The 20,378-nt window shown below is 48.1% G+C and overlaps 1 protein-coding gene across 1 annotated transcript in view; it reads right to left on the bottom strand.

The window, feature by feature from the left end:
• Nucleotides 1–20,378, bottom strand: part of HIVEP1 (HIVEP zinc finger 1) — a 134,300-nt gene that overhangs the window by 110,338 nt on the left and 3,584 nt on the right. The gene's annotated exons all lie outside the window — the stretch shown is intronic.

Here is a 20,378-nt window from a genome sequence, read left to right as displayed (position 1 = left end):
TCACCCGACCGTCCTCTAACCTGGGACTTCCTGATTGCACTCGACTGTGAATGAGCTCTAAGCCCAATTTCCTATTTGTCCAAGTTTCTCAACATCTCTATTGCAAAATTTCAACCTGCCCAAGTACTTTATTTTCAGTAGTCACTCTCAACGACCCTTTCCAAAACAAATACTAACTTTGGGAGAAAACTGAAGGCTTCCAAGGAAAAGGTAACGCCCAGAAATCTAATGTTAAAGCAATAAAATGAACAGCATTAGGAAAGATCCTGCAGCAAGGTTCTCTGCCAGAGGTAAATGAAACAGGAGGCGGAGCTAACCTATTGGTTCTAAGAATTAAACGACAACATACTCTTCCGAGTATCTGGATGAGCCACAGTCCAACTGTGGGCTCTCCAAAACCAAATTCAACGCCGAATCATGAGGTGAGGAAAGCCACCGCGCCACGTCATGAACTGACACAGGACAGGCCAGAGCCTCTGGGCTCAGCAGAGCAGGTGCCGCTCCGGCAAGGCCTCACAGCACTCCATGGTAAATTCTCTTCCCTTCTCCTTTGGAGACCTCACTTTGCTCTTCCCAGGGGCGGCCTGGGAATGCCTGGCTCATGACTCCGCGTTCTCTTGCTGGACAGCCACCCCCACCAGCTGATCTTCATATAGACACATTCATATACACACATGCACAGAAGTTCATTCACCATCAAATGGCAGTAAAAATTTTCATTGTCATATCACTTCAGAATGGTGGGAATATTTGAGTATCTGAAAATAGCACTCAACCACATTGTACTCTGAGAACAAGCACTTTGTTACATGACCATACTGTGCAAAACAGTGATTGCCCGGCAGAAGGAGATGAACACTGCAGCAGCAAAGCCAGAGCCCACCGCACTCCAAGCTCCTCACCCCAGGCTTCACGCCCACGCTCCGGACGGACTCTCCAGGGGGACACTGTCTCCTCACTGAGCACACACAGACTTCCCTTCTTGTCATTGTTCCCTAAACAATGCAGCAGGCTTTAAAAGCAACCGAGAGATGATGTGAGATATGAAAGAGATACATGTACGTTACATGCAAACACTACACCATGCCATGTGGTGGACCTGGCATCTTTGCTTCGGGTGTCCACAGAGGTCCTGACGGCGAGCAGGGACTGGCCCTGCCAAAAAGCCAGACACTTTGCCTATACAGAATTTAGTTTTTTAGGATAGCACCCCCCAAATAGGATCTAAGATGAGCAAACACAAGCCTGGAGTGATTCCGCTACTCACTGATACAGTAAATTGTAGAAGCAGTATTCAATCCCATCCCACAGCTCCAAAATCCTGCCTTTCTTTCTGACTGAAAAATGATTAAATATAGATGTTACCATTGGCTAATACCCGCATCAGTGGTATGGATCTGAAATAGTCAGTTCCTGTTGCAGCAGAAGCACTGCCACCTGACTCTGTATTGTCCAAGAAGCACTGACATCAGATCCTGCATGAAGGCTCAGTGACAATCCTTGCCTTGGATGTGCCGGAATCCCATATGGGCATCGGTTCACATCCCGGATGCTCCACTTCCCATCCAGCTCCCAGCTTGTTGCCCGGGAAAGCAACAGAGAATAGCCAAAAAACCTTGGGACCCTGCACCCACGTGGGAGACCTAGAAGAAGCTCCTGGCTCCTGGTTTTGGACCGGCTCAGCTCCGGCTGCTGTGGTTACTTGGCAAATGAACCAACTGAATAAAAATCTTCCTCACTGTATCTCCTTCTCTCTACAAGTCTGCCTTTCTAATAAAGATATGATAAATCTTTTTTAAAAAGCATCAATATCTTCTGCCAAGATGGGCCTCTAGAAGCAGCTTTGGGCAAGAAACTGGATCAAATCCGTAATAACTTGATGCACGCTACTCCTCACAGGGTGGCGCTGAGGACCAACCCATGAGAAATGCACAAGAACCAAGAGCTGACAAGCCGTCTCAGTAAACAGAGCCACAGAATCACAGCGGGAGCACAGCGGGTCTCCAGCAAAGCCTTGAGCAACACAAGCATTTCTTCCAGGAAGGTATTCCACCTCCAGGAAGCTGGGCACAGCAGAAGCCTGGGGTGTTTTTGCTCCTTCCCTCTGCCCACCCCAGCTCTGCCAGGGCCTGCATTCAAATGTGTGTGTGTGTGGGGGGGGGGGGAGGCGGGGAAGGAAGATGGCAAAAGCAGACACTGCAAGGACCAGCACTGTGGCACAGTTGGTTACGTCACCACCTGGCCACCAGTTCCTGTCCCGGCTGGCTGGTTCACTTGATACCCAGCTAATGCACCTGCGAAGGCAATGCAAGATGGCCCAAGTGCTTGGGTCCCCGCCACCCGCACGAGAGACCCCAGTGAAGCCCCTGACTCGGACCTGGTCCAGTGGGAGCTCTGCAGGATCTCTCTTCTCTCTGTCTCTCCCTCTCTATCTCTGTGACTCTGACTTTCAAATAAATAAATACATATGAAGAAAAAAAGGAAAAAAGGAAGGAAAAGAAAACTGACAACAACACCACACCACTGAACGCAGGCTCACAGGGGCAGGCGATTTAGTGCCAACCCCAGCAGCAAGAGACCGTGCGAGGTCAGAGGCTCAGGTCCCGTGGAGGCCAAGCGAGAGAGCAGCTGGCTTCCCAGGTACATTTGGGAAACCCGGGAGATGAAACACTGCGTGCGACGCCCGTGATGGACTGCACGCGCCTCAGACACCACAGCCAGGACAAGCCATCACGCATTCCTTTCCGATAGGGTCTGCAGGCACACAAAGGAGATGTGAGGGGTCCCTGCTGAAAGCAGAGCCAGGGCAGCTGGGGAGGGGAGCTCACTATAACCTGACAACGCAGAGAACAATCAGTGCGAAGTGGAACCTTACAATCAATCCTAGGCCAAACAGACCAGCGCAAAGGGTGACAGGGACCAGGATTTCACGGCAAAATAAACACAATAAATACGAGCAACCGAAGCAACCACAAAATATGGGAGAAATGAGAACTGGCTATTTACTCTGGACAAGTCACAAAATAACAAATTCAATTTACAGGGAAAAAAGAATGCAGAGTTGTTACAATCTGTTGTCTGAAATGTAAAACAGTCAGCAAAAAGAGAACAAGAAGGTCTAACCACATTAAGGAAAAAAGCAGTCAGCAGAACTTGTCTTTAAGACTGTCCTTTTGGGCGTTGGTGTAGCCTGCTAACCTTCCACCTGCAGGGCAGGCATCCCATATGGGTGTTGGTTCTAGTCCTGGCTGCTCCACTTCTGGTCCAGCTCACAGCTTACGGCATGAAAAAGCAGTGGTGGATGGCACCCTGGACCCACATGGTACACCTGACAGAATCCCAGCTTGAGATCAGCACAGCTCTGGCCACTGCAGCCATTTGCAGAGTGAACAAGCATTCTCCCCTGCCTCTCTGTAACTCTTTCAAGTTAAATAAACAAACAAATAAATCTATCTATCAAAAAAAGAAGAAGAAGAGAAAGACATCCCTTCCTGCACAGTGGTGCATCAGGGTAATCCTTCGCCTATAGTGCCAGCATCCCATATGTGCACTGGTTCGTGTCCCGGCTGCTCTACTTCCAATCCAGCTGCCTGCTTATGGCCTGGGAAAGCAAAGGAGATGGCTCAAGCCTTTGGCCCCTGCACGCATGCGGGAGACCCAGAAGAAGCTCTGGGCTCCTAGCTTTGTATCAGTTCAGCTCAGGCTGTTACAGCCATTCAAGGAGCGAACCAACAAATTGAATTATCTCTGTCTGTCCATCTCTCTCTTTTCTCTCTCCCTCTCTTTCTATCTCTGCCAATGAAGAATCATAGACCTAGAAAACTACTTTTCAAAATCTAAAGAGAAACAGACACCCCATGCTTTTTTTAAAAGAGCTCAAACAGCTGCCTTACAAGCAATGTTCTATGAAATCCGCCAGACTGAATGGAAGTAACATAAATGACAACTCCAATCCACAGGAAGAAGTGACGAGTGCCATGAATGATAAATATGTGGGTTGATATTAAAACTCAATCGAAAATACAATATTTTCCCCTTTTCTTTCTTTCAGTTTCAAAAACATAAGATCATATCGGTTATAAAAACTCACTGTATAAAGCAGTAATTTAGTACTGAATAGGTTTTATAACAATAAGGATCAAATCTAAGACAATAATAGCATGAAAGAACAGGAGTCGTGAAACAAAGTTTCCATATTTTACCACAGTTCAGGAAGTATTAGCCTCTAGCTGATAGTGTCACATTCTAAAAGCCTATTACAATCCCTAATGCAGCCACTAAGAGAATTACTCAGGAGTCCAGTTTACAGAAAAATCCCAAAACTTAAGACTTAAAAACTCATTTTCTAACATGAAGGAGGCAGAGAGGAAGAAACGTATGAAGCTGGTAGACAAGAAAACAGCAAAGCATGGGCAGCAGACATCCATCCCACAGGTTTCCAGAGTGGACAAAAAAACAACCGCAACAATATGCCCATGTCCGCAAGAAACCGCTGCAAACATCACAGAGAAACAGGAAACATCACAGAGGAACTCCAACCCTGAGAGGGCTGACATGTCCGCGGTAACAGCAGGTACAACAGCTGGCAGCAACCACCTGTGTGTGAGGAGTCAGAGGGGACAGCAGGCAGTTAGGGTTTTTCTGGTCCCTGGTGAAGTTATTTTTTTTTTGTTTGTTTAATATAAAATCGTATTTCTCCCCCACGTATTAACTTCCCCAGAGCACATTTCTCCCAAGCGCACGCACATTTCTGCCTCAAAGGACACAGGGGCAGAATTAACACATCAATTCACCATCTAGAACTGACCCATGTAATCTCCGCTCCGGGCCACTGTCAGAGAGCAGGTGCCTGAGCGAGCAGCTAGCGCCAGAATGGGGGCAAGGAGTTACCCAGTCCCACCCTTCCGAGGCTTGACTGATAACCAGATCCACTGTGAATAGTACCATCCTCTGAGCATACAAGACACCATCTCCACCCTTAACTGAGGGTCTTCTCTCCTTCCTCCCACCACTGTGGCAGGAGGTCTGGGGTTTTTGCTGGGGACACATGGAGCCCCCTCCTGCCACCATGGCAGGAGCCCTTTTCCCCTTTTTTTCCCTAAATACATCCTGCTTTGCAAACTGAAATTGTCCGCATGGAAACTCTTCTTCAGTATGAGACAAGAAATGAGGCTGCTGCCATGTTTTCATGTCGAACATCCTGTAACAACTTGACCTACGATTTCTAAAACACGCCACACCTAACTCCAGGACTGTACAAATTTGATTACAGGAATATTATTCATGGTTGCCAAACACTGAAAACAATCTAAAAGATGATCAATTAGTGAGCAGATAATACGGTACAGTTAATTCACACATTATTTAACTCTATAACACAGAAATCCTGATACATGCTAAAATGAAACACATAAAGCTAAATGAAAGAAGCTGAGCAAAAAGCCGTATGTTTGCATGATTCTGTAGTGAGGTAGGCAGCTGGTTCTGAGTCACAAGCTTGGAAGTCACTCCCCCACCATCACCTAGGTGTTTCCTCCTGCCCACCTGTGATGCCCACCTATCACCACCTGGAACCTGAGAGGGTGGTACTGCATTGCTTTGTAACCACTCCCCTCACAAGCCTCCATAAAGGCTCAAGATAAGCAGGGGCGCCTTCTCTTGGTACCATGCTTCCCTTGCTCTGGCACTCCGACTCTTGGCCTTCCCAGCACCTGCTTGCTCTCTGGCTTTACACAGGCACTCTGAGGACAGGTGTCCCCTGAGCATGGCCCCTTGTGTCTGTATTCCTCACCCTCTGTTCACTGCTTGGGTGGGACAGTGAAGCTGGCAATGCTAAGATGCTTTGTATTTCTGAGCCCAGCATGGTAGCTTAGCGCCAAAGTCCTTACCTTGCATGCGCTGGGATCCCATATGGGCACTGGTTTTAATCCCATCGGCCCCACTTCCCATCCAGCTCCCTGCTTACAGCCTACAAAGCAGTTGAAGACAGCCCAAAGCCTTTGGACCCCACACCTATGGGAGACCTAGAAGAGACTCCTGCCTCCTGGCTTCGGATTGGCTCAGCTCTAGCCTTTGCAGTCATTCGGGGAGTAAATTAGATGGAAGATCTTCCTCTTTGTCTCTTCTCTGTATATCTGACTTTCTGAAAAATAAATCTTTAAAAGATGCCTTGTATTTCTAATTTGTGTACTATCAGGAATTCCAGCAGAGGTGAGGCCTAGCAGTAGTAGAATGTGGGCAGAGAAGCCAGGGAAAGGGGAATGTCTGCAGCTTTGTACGTGTGCCCAGGTTGTTGGCTGTATGTCTCTTAGGACAACTTCTATTGTTGTTGAGGCTGGGACGTAGGTCTTCAGCTTAACAGATGGACATCAAAGTAACGACCATTTGTTCCTCTTGGGGTTTCAATGGACTGGATTGCTATATGGACTTGTGATTTGGTATTTGTAGTGCACACTGTTATCACCAAGCTTGGTTAATACAGACTCCTTAATACACCCAAGACTTGCCTGGCATGATCTCACTCACACCCTGCAACAATTCTCTTACTAAACATTCAGAAAATACAAGTTAAAGAGCTACAAAGCACATGGGCAGCTGCCCATGACTGGAAATGATGGGCATATTCTAAATATGAATTGAGGTAATGGCTGCCCAGCTCCACAGACTGACTGCATTACCACTGGATTGCATAGTTGTAATGGGTGACTTCCACTGCATAAACCATACCTTGATAAAATAGTAAAACAAGAATTATAAAGTATACTCCTAGAGCAGTAAACTTTGATTAGGAGACTAGAAAAAGTAGTCTTTCTAAAAGTAGTCTTTCTAAGAAAGATTATATTGTCAAATACCAGCTTACTGTAACTCCACCAAGGTGATAACTGAATGTTGAATACGTAACTCATCATACATATGGCATTCATTTCACCAGAACAGGGCAGATCAACTGAAGCCATCAACATACAGACCGTCAAAGGAACACTCCCCTCCCTCTGCCCGGCTCTGCCATCAGACCCCTCCCATGTATGTTCAGTGAACACTAACTTCCATGTTCACTTGCCAAATATTTGCACAGCTGTCTGGACTTCCATGTGTAAGCCATTACGGTCTTTACTTCTCCAACTGTAACTTCCCCAGAAGACAGAGGCCGATCTGCTCAACTCTACTATGTGTCCACCACAATCAGCAGGGCCCCAGGAATCCAGATAGAAACTTCCTGCCAGCCCTCAGTTACCAACACCCAACACAACCACCACCAGCCCTTGCTGGCACTAAAAAGAGAGACCCACTGTTACTGATTTTCACCCAGTTTTTGAACCATGTGCCACACTGGTGTGTACCAAATAAAAGAGGCTAAGGATTCTGTAGAGAATCCTCATTGTTTCCAGAAGCATTTTAGAGTTAAAATGCTTCACTGAGTTGACCCCAATCCAGGACTAGCTCTAAAGTATTCACACAGAATGTCAGAGAAAATCAAAGAACACAAACAGCATTTCCCCCACCTATCCTCAACCTGCTACTCTGAAACCATGAGAAATCTACAACTATCAGGATACTAAAGAAAGTGCTGGAAGGCAGCTATGTTGCTGTGGCTGTTCTAACTCATACCAGTTGTTGACCTGGTTTCATGGCTTCTCAATTATGGAAATGTATAGTGATAGAGTCCTGGAGTCTATCATACATAGATGTGAAGGAATAATGGAACATGCATCTCTGCTTTCAGGCGAAAGATGGATTCCCAATGAAACTGTTGGACATGTGTAGACAATGGGATGCTGGACTGTCTGACATTATCTGCACCAACAATGTCGGGGTACACTTAAATAAGAGACTGACAGAATTATGATTCCTTATGAAGGACTACATATTGTAGTCAAATAGGGAAAAATCTGTCGGAGGGTGAGAGTTTGAGACTATACGAAATTGTACCACATAATTCAAAATCCAAAATAAAAATATATTAAAAAAAAAAGTGTTGTAGGGGACACTGAGACTTTAGACATGACTCGGAAATTGAGTTGATCTTACTAAGAATTCAGTTGCTTTTGATCTTCTGACACCAAGCAACTGAATTCTTCTAGTAAGAGCAACTCAATTTCTGAGTCTCCCCTTCACTACAGAACCAAGTAAAAGGACTTCTTCACAAATGAGTTCTCTCATCCTGCCTGGCAGCCAACAGATGCTCACGCACGGTAACTCCAAGTCCCTAAAAATTCATTGCTGGGCAACCATCCACAGGAAGACTAGAGTATGCTTATTTACTCCAAATACCAAGAGGTTTACAAGTATATCAACTCTCCTCTAGTTCCTAAACAAGAATGAAAAACTATATAAAAAGGCTAATAGGCCAATACACTAGACTGGGGGTAGAGACTTTCTCTTTAGTCAAGGCCCTCTGGATAACAGCATCATTCACAGGCCTGCTGGGCCTGACATGACAGCGTATCAGGCTCACTCTCCACCTGTCACGTTTGTGTCCTGGCTGCTCCACTTCTGATCCAGCCTCCCGCATATGGCCTGGAAATGCAGTGGAGGATACCTCAGGTCCCTGGGTCCCTGCACCTAAGTGGGAGACCAAGAGAAGGTTCCTGGTTCCTGATTTCAGATTGGCTCAGCTCCACTCATTGCAGCACTTTGGGGAGTAAACCAGCAGACAGAAGAGCTCTCTGTCTCTGTCTCTCCTTCTCTCCCCATAAAATGCACCTTTCAAATAAATATAAAGTTTGGGGTTTTTTTGTTCTTTTTTTTTTACAAAATAAAGTAAAAATTAGCCTGCAACAGACTGAATTTCAACTTCCGACTGTGGCTGCTTGGACAGGGCCTGATCAAACAACTCTGCAGGCCTTCGGGCCACATGGGCCACATGCTTCGCCACCCCCGCCCCAGCCTTTAGCAATCATAGGTAATTATTCATCTCTGGCACCACTATTGGAAAGCAGTCGCATGCAGTATGTAAATGATTTGGCAGAGCTGTGTTTCAATAAAACTTTACTTACAAAACCAAACGGTATTTGGCTGGCTGACTGCAGCTTGCCAATTCTATGTCCCAGACTAACCGCTATTTAGAACTAAGAAGAGGGCCCAGCATGATAGCCTAGCAGTTAAAGTCCTCACCTTGAACGCACCAGGATCCCATAGGGGTTGTAGTCCCAGTGGCCCACTTCCCATCCAGCTCCCAGCTTGTGGCCTGGGAAAGTGATCGAGAACGGCCCAAGGCCTTGGGACCCTGCATCCGCGTGGGAGACCAAGAAAAGGCTCCTGGCTCCAGACTTCAGATGGCCTCAGCTCCAGCCATTGCATCCATCTGGGAAGTAACCTAGCAGATGGAAGATCTTTCTCTCTGTCTCTCTCTCTGTAGATCTGTCTTCCCAATAAAAATAAATCTTAAAAAAAAAAAAAAAAAAAAAGCACTGCCAGTCCAAAATTTGGGGGTGGTGTGACCTAAGAGCTTTCAACTATACAGAAGTACAAACGTGACATGTGTTCAGTAGAAACCATACTTGGATGGATGCTGACCTGGACCTTCTCCAGGCAGACCCTGTGACACCTGATCCTCTCCAGCAAGGAAAGGCAGCCACAGTGAGCAGAGCTGAGTCAGTCCCAGGGTTTCCAGCGGAACCCCAATGCTCTGCAGGGCCTTGCTTGGCAGCCACAGTGAGCAGAGCTGAGTCAGTCCCAGGATTTCCAGCGGAACCCCGATGCTCTGCAGGGCCTTGCTTGGCCAGGGTAAAATGCACAAGGTCAGGTACATAGTACACACTTCTGATTTATGGCATGCTCAACCTACAAAGGGCTTCCTGGGCTATGACCCCATCATATGCTGAAAACTCCTGCATTACCACACAGCATCTCTGATCTTCTTTACCTATTTCTACCCACCTGACAATGTAAAAGAACTTGAATATTTCACAATGACCACCACCCCAAGTAAAAACTATACAGGTAGACTCCAACAAGCCTGCTTTTCCCTGTTCCCTTAAGTTTCAAGTTTATGGAAACCAACTCTCACCGCCAAGCACATCAAACTAACAATCACAACACGATTTTCTCCCTTATTCTACCAGAGCTTCAAAGCTAATTATTTTCTCTACTAACTTACCCTTCCCTTTTTAAAAATTCCTCCTCACTCAGGTTTTCACTGAGAAAAAAAGCTGACGCCAAGAAGCCATTTGTCTTACCCCACTGAATTTTGTGTTGTTGTTTCTGCTCAATTCTCCTTGGGGAATTCCATACTGCTTGAATCATATCAACCTAAAATTATATTTATTGCCTTATGTTACTCAGATCTTTTCCCTGTGCTCGATGACAAATTTATTAAATTTCTAACAAATCAAGCGCTATGTGTTACTTCCAAGCATGGTCTAGTTGCTGATTTCACTACTGCTAGAATTAAAATGAAACACTAATAAATCCTCCTACCTCTGGTTCTCTGGAAGCAGTTTTGCATTTCTGCTTTTTCTGTGCCTGCAATATGTAAAGAATCCACATACTTTGGGGGATTAGCTGCTAAATTTCGCGTGAATTTTTAATGTTTTCACAATAATGTCCCTAGAAATATCTTCCAAGCCTTCACGTCAGAATCTCGGCTCCCATGGTGAGCGTCACTGAAACGCTGACATTCTGCACTGTGACGGCGACACGTCTCTGCTCCCTACGCAAGTCCCGCAGCAAGCGCCCCGATAGAATCGCTGTTCTTTCCCACGCCACTCAACTCCGTTGCAGCAACAGACACACAGACAACTCTGGGTGGATGTGCAGCCATCAGTAACTTAGAGGACGCGTCCTCTTCAGCAGCTGCAGCTCCCCACCCGACCCTTCACAAGAGCCCCTTGGGAACTGGCCGAGAGCAGTGACACCCTGGCACACGTGAGGAAAGAACTTTGAACACTAGTGACCAGAGCATCACGGCTGGGAGCACAGGTGCTGAGGAAGCAGCTCCTAGCTGTGCGACACGGGGCTAAACAGCACTCTGCACTTCACGTCTCGGTCCTTGCAGATCCGATGGGGGCAGTGCCAACACCTGTCTCCCACAGCTGCAGGAGTAGATGGACGAACACACAGGAAGTATTCGGAACTAAGGCTGGTGCGCACAGCTACAGAAAGGGCATATCTTTTTAGCATAAAACCTACACTGACTTCAAAAGTTTTCATCAAAATATCCTCTAATTCCATACTGGAAAAAGAGAAAGGGGGGGGGAGGGGAGAGAGATTTATTGATCGAAAGTGTGAGCTCTCATCTGCTGATCCAACCCCTCAGTGTCCATGACAGCCAGGCCAGGCTGCACCTCAGGCCAAAGGCAGAAGCTGGAATCCGATCCAGAAGATTCGAGTGGGTCACAGAAACCAAATCACGTGTCCTCACAGCTGTCTCCCAGGGTCTGAAGTACAGGAAGCTGGAGCTGAGCCCTGACCCCAGGCCCAGGACATGAGGCAGAGCCTGTAACTGCTAGACCAACGGTCCACCCCTACAGAACTCCGCAGCGTTCCCGGTGATGCCTACGGAGAGGCTTATGAGAGACAAGCAATGAGGGGGAGATGCCCTGAGCTCCCCAGGCACTTCCTAGCCGCCTTCTGGGTCTCTGTGGCTCAGCTCAGCTCCTTTTCCTTTTCCAGGTATTTGTAAACTAACACACACACTGTCCCGAGTGTACCTGTCAACTAGTTCTATCGGGGTTGCTCTTAAGTAACTACATGCCGATCTTATACTTTTCTTCCCACACAAATCCAAAGAGTTGGACAATAAGCTCGTAGTAGCACCGTTCAAAATACGCAGCCTTCAGTGTGTCGGTGAAGTTCACACCCAAGTCTTACAGACACAGAGAAACGTGGGGCAGCGAAATGCCAACGTGCATGAACTCAGCCTTTCTGCCAGCAAGGCACCCGGAACGCGCCCTGCGCAGCTTCACTTCACGCTTGGGCACTGCGACACCACGTCGCTACCAGCAGCCAACTACTTGTAACTGCTCCTTTTCTTAAAGTGCTTTTACAAAGCAGCACAGCCTCAGGATACCTTTTAGAACAAAATTCAACATGGAAAACTTGCAAGAATCTTTACAAAAACTCTCTCACTTTAAGTCATAAGAAAGAAAAAAAAAAAAAAGCAGCCCAAAGTGATGTGGTCTGGGCAGCACTAGCAGCCAAAGCCTTAACGGTCCAAGGGTCTTTTGAAAGAATGACTGGAGCACGGAGAGGCATGACCTGGTCATGCTGACATTTCTGCGCCACAGGAAACAACAGCTAAGCAAAACCAAGCACTCTTTAAGAACACCTCAGCAGCATTGTAACTGGCATACTATTGGTATGCAGAAGAGTACTGCTAATTAATATGCAGAAGAGTAGTGCTAAACAGCTCTAAAAGAAATCTATGAATGAAAAAACTAAACACTTAGCTTATTCATAAAATAGTTTCCCTACGTAATGCAAGAAGAGCAACCTCAGCCTTGTTCAAATCATATTCTAAGTGTCAAGCTTTAAAATGCTTATATATCGATCAGAGATTTCATGTACGTTATTTTTTTTTTCTATTCCGTGGGGAGATAAGTTAGACCTCTTCAGAAAATATTTTGTGCAAATCTGTTCTAAAACATAATCCTCATTCTGCTTAATCATATCATTACCATTCTGCATTTACTGTTAAAAAGAAAAAAAAAACATTTGGCTAATGTTAATAAGCATGTAAGAAAACACCAAATAAGCTCTCAACATGAGCTCCAAAAACCATTATCTGAAAAAAAGGAAGCTTGCTATCTTAGATCTAGTCTCATATTTTTTATCCTAGTCACACTAAGTTAACGTCAGCTACTTACATGATGGTTCCCAGTAACTTCAACCACTTTCTCACCTATATCAGCAAAAATGAATTTTTTAATTATTACTTACATGCTTTCTAGCTGCAATCATACAAAGAATTTCTTTGGAAAAATAAATACATAAGTAAGTAAGCCAGGAGGCTATTTTCCCTACACAATTCCTGACTTCCCAAATCCTCAGGCCCTAGAACTGCTGACCTAACATTCAAATGTGAAAAGGAAAATCAGCAAACTGAAACTTCTCCCACTTACAAGCCTGCAAACGAATCCTTACGCAACAAGTAACCACGGCTCATGGCAGAGTTTATAAAACAGCCGCCAAGCAGGCCCACACACTGGGGAGAAATGAAAACCTTCCCCTCCGTCAGATGAATTCTGAGAACCCAGGTGGCTTTCCCGTCTCTTACAGAAGCAGAGGAGGGGCCAGAACTGGCGTTTATCTCCAAACCCAAGCAGAGTGCCTTGCTCCAATCTCACAGGACCCTTTAAGTTCACTAGAACCACTCAGAACACCTGGAGCTGGCATGGCAGTTCAGCGGCTTAAACCAACTTATGACACTGACACCCCATATCAGCACTAGTTCAAGTCCTGGCTGCTCCACTTCCAATCCAGCCCCTTGCTCATGTGTCTGGGAAAGCAGCAGATGGCCCAAGTCCTTGGGAGCTTGCCACCTAGAGCGGAGACCTGCATCGATTTGCTGACGTGTGGCTTCAGCCTGGTCCAGCTCTGCTGTTACAATTATTTGGGAATCCAGCAGATTGAAGATGTGTGTGTGTGTGTGTGTGTGTGTGTGTGTGTGTGTGTGTGTGTGTGTGTGCGCACGTGCACTCCCTGTTCAACCCCATTTAGCACTGCCAGAAAAGGAGGCAAGGTTCGAATATGCTTCGGTGGGAAACCAGAAGTGGCAGCTGCACACTGGCTACGCCTCTTTCTGCACTGCCCTCTCTCTTTCAGATCCCAGGCTTGGAGTAGAGGGGACAGGCCTGGGACACGTGGGTGACCACTGCTGAGCACACATGTGGCATCCCACGCGAGGCTTCCTGCAGGGGTTCCTCTGGGATCCAGGGTACGACAGCAGCCAGCTGCTCAGACACAGCTGCCCGGCTTGCCCATGCAAGGTGCTGGGACGATGCTGCCATGTGCCCTCCAACCACCTCCATTTTATAGATGAGGAAATGGATGCTGGAACCCTGTCCAGGACCACACAGCCTGTTCCTCAAAACAGGAGGCCAAACCTGGGCCCTGGTGATAACTCACAGTACAAGGCGCACACCCCAGGAGCCTCATGATGACATTTCTTATAGCCAAAAATGAATCAGATGGGCCCAGCAAGGTAGCTCAACTGGCTAATCCTCCACCTCCAAGCACCAGGATTCCATATGGGCGCCAGTTCGTGTCCTGGTAGCTTCAGTTCCCTTCCAGCTTTTTGCTCATGGCCTGGGAAAGCAAAGGAGGACGGCCCAAAGACTTGGGACCCTACTCCTGTGTGGGAGACCCGGAAGAAGCTCCTGGCTCCTGGCTTAAGATCAGCTCAGCTCCAGCCATTACAGCCACTTGGGTAGTAAACCAATGAATGAAAGATCTTTCTCTGTCTCCCCTTCTCTCTGGAAATCTGCCTTTCCAATAAAAACATGAATGTTATCAAAGAAAAAAAGTGAATCCAAGCCACTCACTCACCCGTGCAGGCAATTAAAACTATTGCAAAAGCACAGATTTCTCACTCAGAAGCTACCACTGGCTGGAAGCACTTCCCACTCCAGGTAGTGGGGGCTAGTGGTAGGCCCACACAGGAGTCCAAGCAACGGCCTGAGAAAGTGCCAGGGGCAACACACACACACCCACACACCCACACACGTTCCTACACATATACACACATGCACACGCACCTGTGCACATGTATCTCCACATATGTACACAAATGCACCTGTGCCTACACTTACATGTATACATACACGTGTACCCTTGCACATGTGTGCATATGCACATGTACCTGTACACATGCCTATACCTATACACATGTGTGTACATGCACATATATACATATGTACACCCGTGTGCCTGCACAAATGTCTGTGCAAATACACACATGCATGTGTGTACGTGCGCATATATACATATGTACACACGTGACTGCACATGTATCCTATACACATGCATGCACAAACACACACACGTACCTACACACATGCAGAGGAGAGGTCAAGCAGAAAGGCCAGCGCTGCCCCGTCAGTTCTCCCAAGCACACATGCACAGGGCCCAGCGTTGCCCCACATGGAATGCCTTTCTTCACGCTCGTCCAGAACTCCCTTTCCTGTGCAAGCGCAAGCCACGCACACAGTGGAAGGGCAACAGGCACCACAGACTCGGGGCCTCGCCAGGGATGTGGCGAGACAAGCGCACAGGACGGAAGCCAAGCCCAGCCCCGCGGTACGTCCAGACCGGCTGTCGGGCCACAGGTCACACGTACACCCCAAACTGATTTCCACACCTGCTCCCGCGCTTCCCAGACTACTCTGCTAGGAAAGCTCCTCAGAGCAGTATAAAATCTACTTCCCTTCGGGCATAGCCTGTGTAGACACAAATCTGACAGTCTTGCACGGCAAACCTCACGGCTGTACTTCTTATGCCTAGTACCTTAACGTGCGACGTGCACACACATCCACGCGCAACTGTGTCCACGCGTTTGCCCCTGGGGAAAGCTGACATTACACATGGATGCCTTTGGTCAGCCCCCTGCCCCCCGCAGCGCCACGGGAACACACCCACTCCACTGAAGAACTGACGATAAACCACACAGAGCTTAGATTGAAGAGTTAAAACTGCCGCGGGAGCCCAACGAACACATCATTTGAGATTCTGTTTTCAGGATGTCAATGCTTTCTAACGATAACTTCGTCATCAAGTATAAGTCACGTAACTCCATTTTCGGAAGCAGCAGTGGGCTCTGTGCAAACTCCTAAGCGGACAGCAGAGAGCGAGCTCAACTCTAACCCGACTGTTTTCTCACTCCCTGTCTCACAGGTGACTGCGTGAGAGACATCTTCTGCCAGCTCCTGCAGCAACACGAGGACAGCAAAAGCCAGCCGAGATGCCAGCCGTCACCGGGAGACACAGAGCTTCCTCAGCCAACATTCACCTGCAGACGCCAACCAGAAACTGCACCCAGCCAGCGCCCTCCCCACTTAGCAGAGCTAAGTGGCAATTTCAAAGTTTTGCACCTTAGCACCCTCTCGGCTTACCCAAACTGGCCCAGCTGGAGCTGAAGCTTCACTTTCCGTGGTCGCAGCCAAGTGAGCTCAAGCAGCTTGGAGACCACCTCTTCCTGACGGCCTCCCCCCTGAGAAGGCGACCCTGCTGCAGACCCACAAGGCTGCAGCCTGCCTCTGGAGCCCACCTGAGTCAAGTAACCTTTTGGACTCGCACTGAACGGCTAAATCCCAATTTATTTCAAATTCTCTGAAAAGTTTAAAAGCGGCAGCTTTTCCCATTAAAATGCGTAATGCCTAATTCTGTCACTGTGCCTCGGCGGGTGAAGCTAGTGCCTATGTCACCGGCGTCACCACAGGTGCCCAGGCTGTAGCCCTAGCTGCGTAGTTCCTCATCCACCTCCCTGCTAGAGCAGGGGAAGAGGACTCCCACCCTTGGGCCCCTGCATCGTGTGTGAGACCTGGAGGAAGCTCCTGGCTCCTGGCTTCAGCCTCACCCGTCCCGGCCAGTGTGAACCAGCACCTGCAAGGGGGTCACTCTCCCCGTCTTTGTAACTCTGCCTTTCAGGTAAACAAATCTTTCCAAATAATTTGGACTCAAAGCTGCTGCTCCGGTCCTGAGGGGATTCCTCGTTCTCCCCGTGCACTCCGCCACCTTCCACTTTCCTCCTGGAGAGGAGCCCCAGGCAGTGAGAAGAGCATCTGGAGGCACCCAGCCCTTCCCCAGCCCGGGCTCCAGGCAAACACCCTGAGCTCTCCGGCTTACTTCACAGCACTGTGAGCCAACCCCAGTGCCACCTTTCCTCCTCTCAGTCACTGCCTTCCGCCCACAGCAGGGACAACACACAGTCCCCTGGCAGCAGGGAACACACCCCCGCGCCTCACTGCTTCCTTCTCTGCTGGAGCAGTGACCTGCCCCTCAGCAGCCCTGCCCTCCTCACAGGCTGTGCTCTGTGCTCACTTGACCCTAGAACCCAGAGCGGTGTGCACGCAGGCTTCCAACAAACAGCTGCTGACTTAACATCTGACACCAAGAGCAGGGTGCGCGCTCTGAAAATGTGCGTTTCTCAGGATGCCCATTTCAAGTAAAACAGCGTAGAGCACACATTCTTTTTAATTTTACTAACTTAAATTTTGATTTCAAATGTAGTGAGGCAGACTGCTCATCTGCTGGTTCGATTCCTAAACTGACCACAACAGCCCGGGGTTGGGCCAACCCAACTCAGGAGTCCAGCACTCAATCTTGCCCTTTTGGGTGGCAGAGATCCAACCACCTCAGCCACCACCTGCTGCTTCCCAGGGCACACGGCAGCAGGAAGGCAAGGGCAGAGCTCAAGTACTGCTCTACAGAAGCGGCAGCTCCAGCGGGCCCCTAACCTGCTACACCCCAACACAGGGAGAACAGGAAAGGAGAGACTGTGTGCATGCGTACGCACATATACGTATCTACTTACTAACTGATTTTCATTGGAAACGTAGAGTTACAGAGAAGGAAATACAAGAGAGGAACATCTTCCATCTGCTGGTTCACTCCCCACAGGCTGCAAAGACTAGAGCTGAGCTGATCCAAAGCAAGCAGTCAGGAGCTCCCTTCAGGTCTCCCACACTGGTGCAGTCCCAGGGTCACAAACAGGCAGCTGCATCAGAAGTGGAGCGGCTGGGTCTCGACCACTGCCCATATGGAATGCCGGCACTGCAGACCGAGGCTTAGCCGGCTATGCCACTGTGTTGGCCCTAACAAAGCATGTACTTGAAATATGCAAAGTGCATTCTCCTCCCGATTTACTGAGCAATCCCTCTAGATCAATCATGTGTTCACTGTTCCGACAAATCCTCGGGCTGGCATCAGCTGGCTTAGGGGGCTGTCGGCCTCAGCGCAGCCTCCGCGTGGACAGGGACAGGATGCCTTCCCTGGATGGTGAGCGGGAACAGCAGGGCTCAGGGCTCCACACGCCCAGCTCCACTCACGCCGTGCTACGGGGAAGCCTGTTTGCTTTTGTTTTTGCTATGAAAGGGTTCAGATTTGAGTAAGGGAATGAGGGAGACGGGCAAAGCGCACAAACTACACTTAATACTTTCCCACCTCATTCCACACTGGACTGTAACCGTCAACTTAAACGTGGGCCCAAGGCGTCTAGCTACGCCCACAGGGGACTCTGAGGCACATTTTAGGTGGAAAACACTGTTTTCCCAATTCAATGAAGCCACAAACCCAACCATGCTTTCAAGCATTATTTCATGGTGACTGACCCGATTCACTTCACTGGGGAACACTTCCAACGATTCTACTGCTTTCTTACTTTGCCGAGTACTTGAAAAAAAAAATCCTTCTCCACAATTAACCAGCCATGTACCACAGAACAACATATTCCAGCCAACAGCAGGCCACACGCACGACGGATGATTTAAAATCTCCAAAGACTACAACAGCCTGGACAAACCCTATGGCACACAACACCACAGCCACCCTACCACTGGGCACGATGCAATTATCTGTGAATGCGGGAAACGATTGCAAACGCACCTGCAGAGTGGGACCTGCAGAGTGGGACCACACTGGGACACGGTGCCTGACACCTCATAACGACAAACTGTTACTCAGGCCTGTATTCTCTCTACTATGCCTTTTAATCACTGCTTCAGCAATTTTTTTTTTTTTACAAGGGAGGGGAGGGAAGGGAAAGGAAAAAGGAAAGGGAAAACAAAAAAAGAAAAGTACTGCGAAACGGCCTCAGGCTGGCACTCCGGGAGTATTCCAGAAGAAGCACGTGTTAACACTGAAGATAACTGCTCCATCGATGCTATTTGCTCCTGGGGACCTTCCAGAAGGAGTGACAGAGGGAAGACAGCAATACTGACTGGACGATCTTGATCTTGCTCACACCTAGGCTAATGTGTCTGTCTTAGCATTAGAAAAAAAAAAAATTTACACCATTTTAAAACTGCTTAAATCAGAACCAGCAGTGTGATATAGTGGTTTAAGGTCAGCATCCCTATGGGCCCCAGGTAGCATTCCAGGGGCTCAGCTTCTGATCCAGCTCCCTGCCAGTGTGCCCAGAAAAGCAGCTTAGATGACTCAAGTACTGGGCCCCCTGCAACGGGTGTGAGAAGACCCGGACGGAGCTCCTGGAGCCTAGCTCTGGCCGGCCCAGCCTTGACCGCTTGCTCTCTGTTGGAGAGCCAACCAGCAGATCATAGCTCTCTCTAACTTTGCATTTCAGATAAGCTAATGATTAAATAGAAACATGTTTAAAGAACGATGCTATAAAGAAAATGTATTTGCACAGCTATCACCATGCATTCCATTTTAAGTATAACACCATTACAAGAGTCAAAAATGTTTAAAATATATACAAAGTAAAAAACTTCAAGGTAAGCTAAGGTAAATTTGTTAATGAAAAAGAAAGATGGCTATGTTTACTTACACAGCACAACCCACGTGTGTCATAGTTACAAAGTTCACATCTGGGATAGGTCAGGGCCTCAGGCATCAATCACTCACCACCCACTCCGCCAGAGCCACCTCCAGTCCTGAAAACTTCACTCAAGGGGAGGCGCCCAGAACCCACGCCCCACTTCTTCCTTTTAGACCTGATTTGTACTTCCGCTGCGTGGGGACACCGAGGGCCCTGGCTCACCAAGGCCTTCAGTGTTGTGCGCAGTGGCGTGCTGCACAGGTCTGCACCTCCACACCATTAGGTCGCAGGTGTAGACAGGCCTGCACCACCCACGCTGGGGCCCACGCATTTTGTTACATTTGCACAACGATGAAACTGCCAAAAAATGTATTTCTCAGGAGGCAGCCCTGCCATGAAGCAATATGCGAATACATGTCACAAAATACTTATTCCATCTGAAATATCTACTTTAATAATTCTTAGTCGAACACTGTTACATTCTCATCTACTCATACTTGCCATTACTGGTTGATAAAACTTATGAGGATACAAAACATTTCAAATAGCAGAGCGGTATGTTGGCTTTCCCAATGTGAAAACACCTCTTCCCCATCCAGGAAAACGGCCTATCCAAGCGTGTATCCCTCATGTCCCTTCGACACCCTCTTCCTCAGCCTGCCGGTGCCAGCTGCATGCCCACAGCGACTGAGCCCACACCGCCTAGGACTCTCCTCACTTCCTGTCCTGGGAACTCACACGGCAATCCAGAAATAAACCTCCAAGAGAGTATGTAGTGAGGGGAGGCGGGAGGAAGATGGGGTAGGACAGAAAATGCTACCAAGCTCCTAGCACCCAGCTGGCAGAGGCTGTCAGCCACTGACTTGCGATTCCTCATGCCAAGCGTGGCTCCTGTTAAGAGTGAAGTCTCCGCCTTTACCACTCCCGTGAGTGCTTGGGAAGATAT

Source organism: Ochotona curzoniae, unplaced genomic scaffold (assembly GCF_017591425.1).
Source record: "Ochotona curzoniae isolate NIBS_2020 unplaced genomic scaffold, NIBS_Ocur_1.0 contig_4064, whole genome shotgun sequence".
In the NCBI taxonomy this organism is placed as follows: Eukaryota; Metazoa; Chordata; class Mammalia; order Lagomorpha; family Ochotonidae; genus Ochotona; species Ochotona curzoniae.
This window is presented reverse-complemented; position numbering and strand designations above follow the sequence as displayed.